The sequence below is a fragment of the Humulus lupulus genome, chromosome 3, assembly GCF_963169125.1.
Source record: "Humulus lupulus chromosome 3, drHumLupu1.1, whole genome shotgun sequence".
NCBI lineage: Eukaryota > Viridiplantae > Streptophyta > Magnoliopsida > Rosales > Cannabaceae > Humulus > Humulus lupulus.
Window position 1 is genome coordinate 268,339,486 of NC_084795.1, and position 10,133 is coordinate 268,349,618.

The window sequence follows — 10,133 nt, forward strand, 5'->3', positions numbered from 1 at the left end:
TGAGGTCGATAACCGAGTTTAACAGACGGGCGCAGAGATTTGTCAATGTAGAGGAGGCGAGGTCAACGCTAAAAGCAACCTCGCAAACCGAAACTACAACGATAAACATTAACTCCGACTCAACCTCGGCTGACCCAGCGGCTTCACAGCCTACCTCAGAGAATCCCTCTAAGAGGAAAAAGAGCGAGGGAAATAACCCCGAGGCTGAAGGAGGAAAGAAAAAGAAAGGAGAAAGGTATTACTCCGTATATAAAGTACACACCAAGCTCAACGAGTCTCGGGAAAATATATACCTGGCTAATGAAAACCAGGTCCCCTTCAGGCGTCCGAACCCAATGAGGAATCAAAAGTCCAAGAGGGATTCCAGTAAGTATTGTCGGTTTCATAGAGACACCGGACACACAACTGATGAGTGCCGACAGCTGAAGGACGAGATCGAAGGGTTGATCTCGAGAGGTTACTTCAGGCAGTATGTCAAAAACCAGAGTACTGGACAGACTACTGCAAGCCAGAGAGTAGCCGCACTTTCGGCAGCACAGAATAATAACTCCCGATCTCGGGAAGAAGACAGGCCTCCGCCGATAGATGGAGAGGACGTAATAACCATCTCGGGAGGTCCTCATCTCGCAGGTGGGGGTAGAAATGCTCAAAAGCGATATGTGAATGAGCTGAAGACAGGGGACGGGTCTCCTTATGAACTCGAACCAAGGGCACCAAAAAGCCAAAGAGTTGAAACTCAGCCTATAACCTTCACCGAGGAAGATGCCTCCCATGTCCAGTTCCCTCATCATGATCCACTTGTCATCACCCTGCAGCTTGCCAACAGAAGAGTGCGCCGAGTTCTCATAGATAATGGGAGCTCAGTAAACATTCTTTATAAAGCAACGCTAGAGAAAATGGGACTCTCCCTTCGCGACCTGAAGGCTTGTGCAACCACTTTGTACGGCTTTTCTGAAGAAGGAACTGCCTGTATGGGATCCATTGAACTCCCTGTGACCTTGGGAGACTATCCAGTCTTGGTGACCAAGATAATGGAGTTTGTGGTAGTAGAGTTGCCATCTGCCTACAATGTACTGCTCGGGAGACCCGCCCTGGTCGGGCTGGGGGCGGTATCATCTGTAAGGCATCTGGCCCTTAAGTTCCCAACCCCAAGCGGGGTCGGAACATTAAAAGGAGATCAATTGGTAGGAAGAGAGTGCTACAACATTTCCTTGAGGGGAAAGAAACAAACGAGCGCTCAAGCACTCGTTGTCATACAAAATAAAGATGGGACAGTTTTAGAAATTGATGAGGAGATCGATCCGAGGATTGAGGAAAAAGTTGACCTCCAACCTTTGGAAGAGCTCGAGGAGGTTCAGCTCGAGGAAGCTGATCCCTCAAAGAAGGTGAAGGTCGGAAAACACCTCCAAGACGAATCAAAATAGCAATTAATTTGCTTTCTGAAGAAAAACCAGGATGTCTTCGCATGGTCACACTCTGACATGGTGGGAATAAGCCCTAATGTAGCGAGCCACGCATTGAATATAGACAAAAGCTTTCCCCCGAAGCAACAAAAGCGAAGACAGCTGGATGAAGACAGAAAGAAAGCACTAAAGGAGGAAGTTGACAGACTGAAAGCAAATAATTTCATTAGGGACGCCTTTTACCCTGACTGGGTGGCCAATCCAGTGTTGGTCCCGAAGCCCAATGGGACGTGGAGAACGTGCATTGACTACTCGGACCTCAACAAGTCCTGCCCAAAAGACTGTTTTCCACTGCCGAGAATTGACCAGCTCGTAGACGCCACGGCGGGGCATGGTCTGATGTCGTTCATGGATGCCTATTCTGGATATAACCAGATTCCCATGCATGCCCCCGACCAAGAGCATACGAGCTTCATCACAGATAAAGGGCTCTACTGCTACAATGTCATGCCATTCGGGCTCAAGAATGCCGGAGCCACGTACCGGCGGCTCGTAAACATGATGTTGTCAGAGCAAATAGGGAACAACATGGAAGTTTATGTTGATGACATGCTTGTAAAGTCTCAACTTAACAAGAACCATGTTGATGACCTCGAAGAGTGCTTTGGCGTGCTCAGAAAGTACAACATGAAGTTGAATCCTATGAAGTGCACTTTTGGAGTGTCTTCGGGAAAATTTATGGGTTTCATTGTCAACTCTCGTGGGATCGAGGCTAATCCCGACAAAATAAAGGCCCTGATCGATATGCCTTCGCCTCGGAAGCATAAAGATGTTCAAAGCTTGACTGGCAGGATGGCAGCTCTGAGCAGGTTCATTTCAAAGTCAACGGACTGCGGTCTCCCATTCTTCAACTTATTGAAAGGAAGTAAGAAGTTCGAATGGACAGATGAGTGCGAGCTAGCCTTTCAGGAGCTCAAAAAGCACTTAGCCGAACCACCCATCCTATCGAAGCCTGAGACGGGAGAAGTACTGTTCCTATACCTCTCAACTACCGAACACGCGATAAATGCGGTGCTCGTTCGAGAAGAAGAGAGAATACAGAAACCCGTCTACTATATCAGTAAAAGATTACTGGGGGCAGAATCAAGATATCCACTGATGGAGAAGCTCGCCCTCAGTCTAATCCACTCATCTCGCAAGCTCCGCCCTTACTTTCAGGCACATCCTATCCATGTACTAACAGATCAACCACTAAGGCAAGTCTTGTCTAAACCAGAGGCGTCTGGTCGACTCCTTAAATGGGCTGTTGAGCTCGGACAGTTCGAGATCACCTACCATCCGAGAACGACCATTAAGGCACAAGCGTTGGCGGATTTTATAGTGGAGTGCACCGGTATAGCCGACGACGAGGTAATAACCACGGCCCACGAGCTGTGGAAACTTTACGTCGACGGCTCGTCAAATGAAAACGGAGCGGGGGCAGGAGTTATTCTGATCACTCCTGCAGGGAGCAAATTTCACTCTGCTTTAAGATTTGGCTTTAAAGCATCTAATAATGAAGCTGAGTACGAGGCTTTACTTGCAGGACTATGAATAGCAAAAGAGCTCAAGGCCAAAGCTATACATTGCTACAGCGACTCCCAGCTCGTGGTTAATCAAATCTTGGGGGAATACCAGGCTCGTGGCACAAAAATGGCAGCTTACCTGGAGAAGGCAAAATACGCATTAGAGTATTTCGAGTTTTATGCAATCGAACAGGTTCCCCGAGAGCAAAACTCAAATGCAGATGCCTTAGCTCGACTCGCCACTTCCGCTGAAAATGAAGAGCTGAATGTTGTACCCGTAGAACACCTGTTAGCACCCAGCATTACTGAGCCAGACGAGGGAGATGTGTGTATGATCGAGACAGAGCCGACCTGGATGAGCCCGATAGTTGATTATCTCGAAAATGGAATTCTTCCAAAAGATCGAAATCAGGCTCGGAAACTAATGTATCAACTTCCTCGTTACACCATCCTGGATGGAAGGCTATACAGAAGAGGGTATTCCATGCCGCTGCTTAGATGTGTAACCCCTCCCGAGGCTAAGAAGATCATTGAAGAAATTCATGAAGGGTTCTGCGGAGACCATACCGGGGGGCATAACCTTTCCAAGAAGATTATACGCCAAGGATATTTCTGGCCAACCATTAAAACGGACTCATTCGAGTACGTAAAAAAGTGCGACAAATGCCAGAGATTCGCCACGATACCCCGAGCTCCACCTTCCGAACTGACCATGTTGACATCCCCATGGCCTTTCGCGGTGTGGGGCATCGACCTCATAGGTTCACTCCCAACTGGAAAAGGCGGAGTTAAATATGCTGTGGTCGCCGTTGATTACTTCACAAAATGGACGGAGGCTGAACCATTGGCGACCATAACTTCGAAAAAGATCCTAGATTTCATGGTAAAGAACATTGTATGCCGATATGGAGTACCAAGAAAGATTGTATCTGATAACGGAACCCAGTTTGATTGCGACTTATTCACCAACTTTTGTAACAAGAACGGCATAATAAAGAGCTTTTCGTCAGTGGCTCACCCTCAGGCGAATGGTCAGGTCGAAGCCGTTAACAAAACTCTCAAGAGTTCTCTAAAGAAAAAGTTGGAGGAGGCAAAGGGACGATGGCCTGAGGAATTACCCCAAGTCCTTTGGGGATATAGAACTACAGCTCGGACATCGACGGGACATACCCCGTTCTCTCTAGTGTACGGCTGCGAGGCAATGTTGCCCATCGAGGTCGAAATCCCAACAATTCGAACTCAAATTTACGATCAGGATTCAAACCACACTCAGCTCGAAGAAACCCTAGACTTGATTGAAGAAAAAAGGGAAGAGGCTCAGCTAAGAAATGCTGCTTACCAGCAACGAACCACGAGATATTTCAATAAGAGGGTTCGAGATCGAAAGTTTGGAGTGGGAGACCTGATTTTGAGACGAGTATTCTTGGCAACCCGAGATCCAGCAGCTGGGGTGCTCGGGCCGAACTGGGAAGGACCGTACCAGATAGAATCAGTCATCCGACCTGGCGTGTACAAACTGGCGAGATTAGATGGGAGCCTGATACCACGAGCATGGAATGGCGAACACCTTAGACCTTATTATCAATAGTATAGGAAAAGTGTTGCCTGTAACCATGGTTTTCTATCTATGTTAGTTTGTTTTTGAATTTCATCAAATGAAAGGTCTACTTTGTTTCACATGTAATTTATTTTTATTTTTGCAATATCTCTTAATTTAATAACCTATGGTCACACTCATAGGATATTAAGGGGGCATCATTGGTATACATACCACCAGCTTAAAAAATAAAAAATATATTAAGTATTTGGATATAACCAAGTACGCGATCTTAGATAGTTCGGACATAACCGAATTATCAAAAACAAAGTATTTGGATATAACCAAGTACGCGATCTTAGATAGTTTGGACTTAACCGAGCGAGCTTAAATAGTTCGGACTTAATCGAGTTATCAAAAACATTAAGTATTTGGATATAACCAAATACGCGAGCTTAGATAGTTCGGACTTAACCGAGCGAGCTTAGATAGTTCGGACTTAACCGGGTTATCAAAAACATTAAGTATTTGGAAATAACCAAGTACGCTGGCTTAGATAGTTCGGACATAACCGAACTACCAAAAACCTAAAACGTTTGGAGTTAACCAGATGTGCAAGCTCAACAGGTTTGGAACAAACCAGCCAAATTATCAATCGATGATAAATGGGAGCCTAAACCTATTGCGAGATAAGTCAAAGTCGAGGCTGGAATATCTTAGAAAAATAGTTTCGAACTCTTAACCTCGGAGCCAAAATACTGAGGATGAGGAAAAGTGACTAAAATAAAAGATATAACCAAATCATTCATATTACATGCCATATAAGTACTTTTCAGTTCATGGTTAAAGTAATGTCCGACCTTGATAAATAACGAGGTTGGAAGCGGATAATTCGAATAAACTATGCATGAATGCATCGAATTTCGAGCCTAAATCTAAACTATGTTTGTATGAATTAAATAAACATAACTAGCTCATCAATGTAAGAATATGCAAAATATTTCGAGCCGAGAAATGTAAAGCATATAAGAGGAGTAGTTAAATAGTTACAGGAATGAGGGGACGCAGCCCCGATAACTGATTTCTCCGAGATCGGATTTAAGGGAGAGGAGTATCCTTGGCCTTTTCAGCATCAGTATCACCAGACCCTCCAGGATGAATAGCATGGCTATCCTGCTGGGCCGCCTCTCGAACAGCTACACTTGCCTCGAGACGGGCATTCCACCGCTCAACATATGTGGCTTCGAGAGGACCCAAGAAGCTGGTGTCGAGGTCGGCATTGTCGGCCCAAAGCTTGTACATGGCCTGGTCGACCGCTTTCTCCTTCTGCTCCTTAGACTCGTTCAGGAGGCGGACCTTCTCGCTCTCCATGAGGTCGAGGGTAGCAGATTTCTCCTCTTCGAGCTTGGCATTGGCCTTCTCGAGCTCAGCGTTTGACTTTTCCAGCTCCTCGAGACGGGTCTTCAGTTTTTCAAGTTCAGACTTCGAGTCTTTGAGCTCGTCAACCATCTTAAGCTCGAGATCCTTCGACTTCTGAGCCAGAGACAAGCTCGTTTGCACCTCGTTGGTCAGTTTATAGTTGAGCTGTGCTGAAACAACAAGGGCCTGAAACACAAACGGATCAGAATTGCGAATTGAGGCATAAATACTTAAAATAGAGTTGAGAAGGCTACCGCGGTGGTGAGTTCGATACTCTTCTCATAAAGAGTGTTGCAGTCTGAGGCCTTGCGCACGAGATCCCAGTGGTCGGCGCCGAAGCCAGAAAAGCTCTGACCTACCCGAGAAAGGACGTCCGAGCTGAGTACAGCCCCTTCTGTCCCAGCGGCACCATCAAGTACATACTCCTCAGTGTGGGTTCGAGCCGTTGGCAGCTGAACCGTTGAGGTAGAAGGTTTCTTCGGGGGCCGAACAACTGTTAACCGGGTTTCGGTGGGAAGCAGCGAGATGGATGCTGTCGGGCCTGACCCATCAATCTGGGCAGTCGGTTCCTTGGAGGTGTTCGCAGTGGTCTGGGCCGTGGGAGTCGTCTCGCGATGTTTAGGTACCTTGGACGGTCGGTCGGATCTCTTTGGTATCCTCGGGCGTTTACTCTTTTGGGCGCCAGCTCCCCCATCGCTAAAAAGCACGGCGTCGAGGTCGGGATTCATGGCACCTGCACAATGACAGTGAGTTAAACAATAATAATAACTTTGAAAAAAGATGGAAACCAGTTGAAGAAAAAACCTAATTGAGACTCTCCCCCGAGCTCGAGCTTGGGGACCATGAAATTCCCCCGTCTTCAGAAGAGGCGGGGGGAGTGCCTTCCCTATAAGTTGGTGATAACCTCGAGAGGTCCCTATAATCATTGGTCCCATACTGCACAACTATCCCATTCCACACCTCGTCCGTGGTGTACATAGTATCGTATTTCCCGAGCCCACTATCAAATCTATGGACACAGTCATCTACCCAACTCCATATGTAGAAGTGGTTTCTATCCTGTGGGCACGAGACTAGTCTATTGGGCCTGTGTTTTAATAAAGTGGGGGACCACATTCACGAAGTAGGAAGGGTTTTACCTCCATCGGAGTCCGAACCCGAGGCTTCGTCATTGGCCTCATTCCCCGACCGCGGACTTCTCGAGCGAATTGGGAGAGATGCCCTCCTTTCTCTCCTCGGAGGAAGGATGCCTGTGGGCAGTGGCACTTCCTCCCAGCGTTCATATTTTTTACTGGACCAGTCAGAGGTTGACTGGCCCTGTCCCAACAACCCACAAGCTCGTAACTTGTCCTCATGTAATAGAAATGAGAGAGATCTCCTGCCGTAAGGGAGTCGGAGCAAGGTCTCTCTTTGCCCCTTCATTGTCTCGTCAGGGGTGGGACGCTGAAAGTTAGCTGAAAGGCGAGATACACTTCAACTAAATATGGATTTAAGGGCTAAAATTCCGAGCTCAAAAGTAGAAAGTAACGAGAATACTTATGAATCCGCCTAAACGAACGATGTCGAGACGGGGACAGACCGTCTGTCTAGAAAAAAGCCTTCTTGAAGTCAGGAGGGTGGTTCGGAAGATCTTCAAAGATCTTCGTCTCTTTGGGGTAGCTCGAAAGATAGTAAAAACCATCTCCTCCCCGAGATCGGGAGGGATTACTCTTCAAACAAAAGAGATATAAAATCTCTTGGGGTGAAGGCCCTGTCCACCCCAGCTCGTGGAACAAGGACCTCAGGGCAGACAGCACCCTGTATGAATTGGTGTTGAGTTGGAATGGAGCCAACCCATCGAAATCAATGAAGTCTCTGAAAAAGGACTTCAGGGGCAGTAAAGCTCCTGCCCTTATATGTTCCTGGCTCCAGGCCGCGTATTTTACACTGGAATCGCGGCCCCCAGGGGCGAAACAGCTCCGTTCATGCCTAGTCGGAGCTCGACATTTCAGTGTGTCCAACGAACTAAGGCCATGGAGGGCCAAGATATCAGTTATTTGGTCGCTGGTGGTAACCGAGCTCTGGTAGAACTCGGCTTCAAACATCTCCCTCCTAGGCTGCGAAGACGAAGGCTCCGCCATTAAGGAAAACTGGAGTTCCCCTGGGTGGTATGCAACCGTGACTTTTAACGCAGGGTCGAGGGGAACTGGCCTAGGTCCTGGGTCGGGCTCCAGATAGATGGCTTCCCGAAGAACTCTTCTCTTCTTTTCAATAACCTCGTCTATCTGGCGACGATAGTGGGCTCGAATGTCCTCTTGCTCGCGAGCAAGCTCGTATTCTTTTATCCGACGCTGATTCCGGGCGAACAACGATTCTGGGCTCGGAGATTTGGGCTCGTAAGGGATGGCTCGCAATGACCCCCACCGTCTTTCCGGATTCTGTGACATCTAACGAGAAAGAAAAAATGGTGAGGGCCATGCATGCAAGAATCATGAGCTCGATGGGATGAACTCGGAGATTTAAGGACAAGAAACTAAGTATTAAGACCCTTACTAAAGAGTCAGAGCGTGTGTTCCACAGGAAAGAAAAGGAGCGTGGATGATTTTTTGAAAATCCCGAAATTCAAGGGAAAGAAAGGTGGCGGTTAGCCAGGAAAGGGCATTTTTGGGTTTCGTGCAATTGCCAAGAACAAGGGTTTTTACCCGAAAACTTAGTGTGCAAGAAACATGGCCTAAAATTTTCAAAACCCAGAAAGTTGAAACTTCGTTCAAACGACAAAATTGGGTACAAACCAGAGACGAACATCCAGAATGAGAATCTAGAAGGCATAAAAGCCCATCGGTTCAAAACCCCCTATCTTATTATGCTAAGAGTGTAAACTAGCAAACACATCAAAAACAGTATAAAAGAAACTGAAAACAACAGAAATGGCATACTTACACAGTGATGGTGATTGCAGAGAAATCGTCGATTGGAGGAGAGGTTGCAAGAAAGAACTCATTGACTCGAAAAGACCAGGATTTCTTTGTTTCTTGGGTCGAGAAAACATGCACGGGACGGAAGCTTCTTAAGAAAGTCTTTGGTTTTCTTGTTTTTTTTTCCTTTCTGGTTTACGATGAACAAACGTGAAGAAGAAGATGAAGAGGGGGTCTTGTATATATAGGTGGGAAAATGGAATTAATCAGGAGCGTCGAATGGAATTCTCACTAGATCGAACGGATGGAGATCAATGACAAGATGGCGCCGAAAGTTTGTCAGACGGACGATCGTGGGCGTGTTCCCAAGGTACTCAAGTACCTAAAGTGAGCAATACCCATCTGGCACGTGTCTGTTTTCAAGAGCGTATGACGGTACGGTTCCCAGAGAAAGTAGTTCAAAATTTTCCTTCTCTTAGGATTCGAACAAATACTTTTGAGGGGGCAAGATGTTATACCCAGATTTCGAGCCATGGTAAATATGACCTCGAAAGATGAGTTCGCAATAAATGGTCTCGTGAGGATTAGAGTATGATCTAGGATTGTAAATCGAGCATGCAAAGTATGATATATGATCTCGAATGCGGTGACCTCGAAATGATCTCGATCTCGAAAGGTAGCTCCGAGAACACCTTCATCTTCAGGAACTTCGGAGCATGGATCGTGAGCTCGATGTACTATCTCGAAAGCAATGTTAGCTCGGGAGATGTCAGTGGCTCGCACAATGACGTGAAACCTAAGATGCTGAAGCCTTGGAGATACACTATGACCACCTTGAATATCTACAAATATTGTAAACATGAGATGTAATCCTCATTTATTGATGTAAATCCCCAAGAATCGTGGGATATTATTTAGTCAGTTATGCGTTTCCTGGTCTTCAGGGACGTTTCCTTTTTTATCTGATTAAAGGCATTTAAAGCCATTTATTTTATTCACAAAAGAGTAACTACCCAAAATATGTGGGATAGTATTCTGCATCCTTCTCTATAAATAGAGAAGCCATACACCATTGTAATGGACCGAAATTCTGATCCTTGAGAGAAAACTCTGGAGAATTCATGCTAAAGAATTGTTCAGAGATAATCTTGAGATTAATAACAGAGACTCGTGGACTAGGCAGATTTAACTGCTGAACCACGTAAAAAACCGTGTGTTTGATTCGTTTATTTCTTTTGGCCATTATCTTTAATTGTTTACGTGCTCTCTTCTTTTATCTGTTGACGAAAAACGGCGTCAACAGCTTGCCATCCAT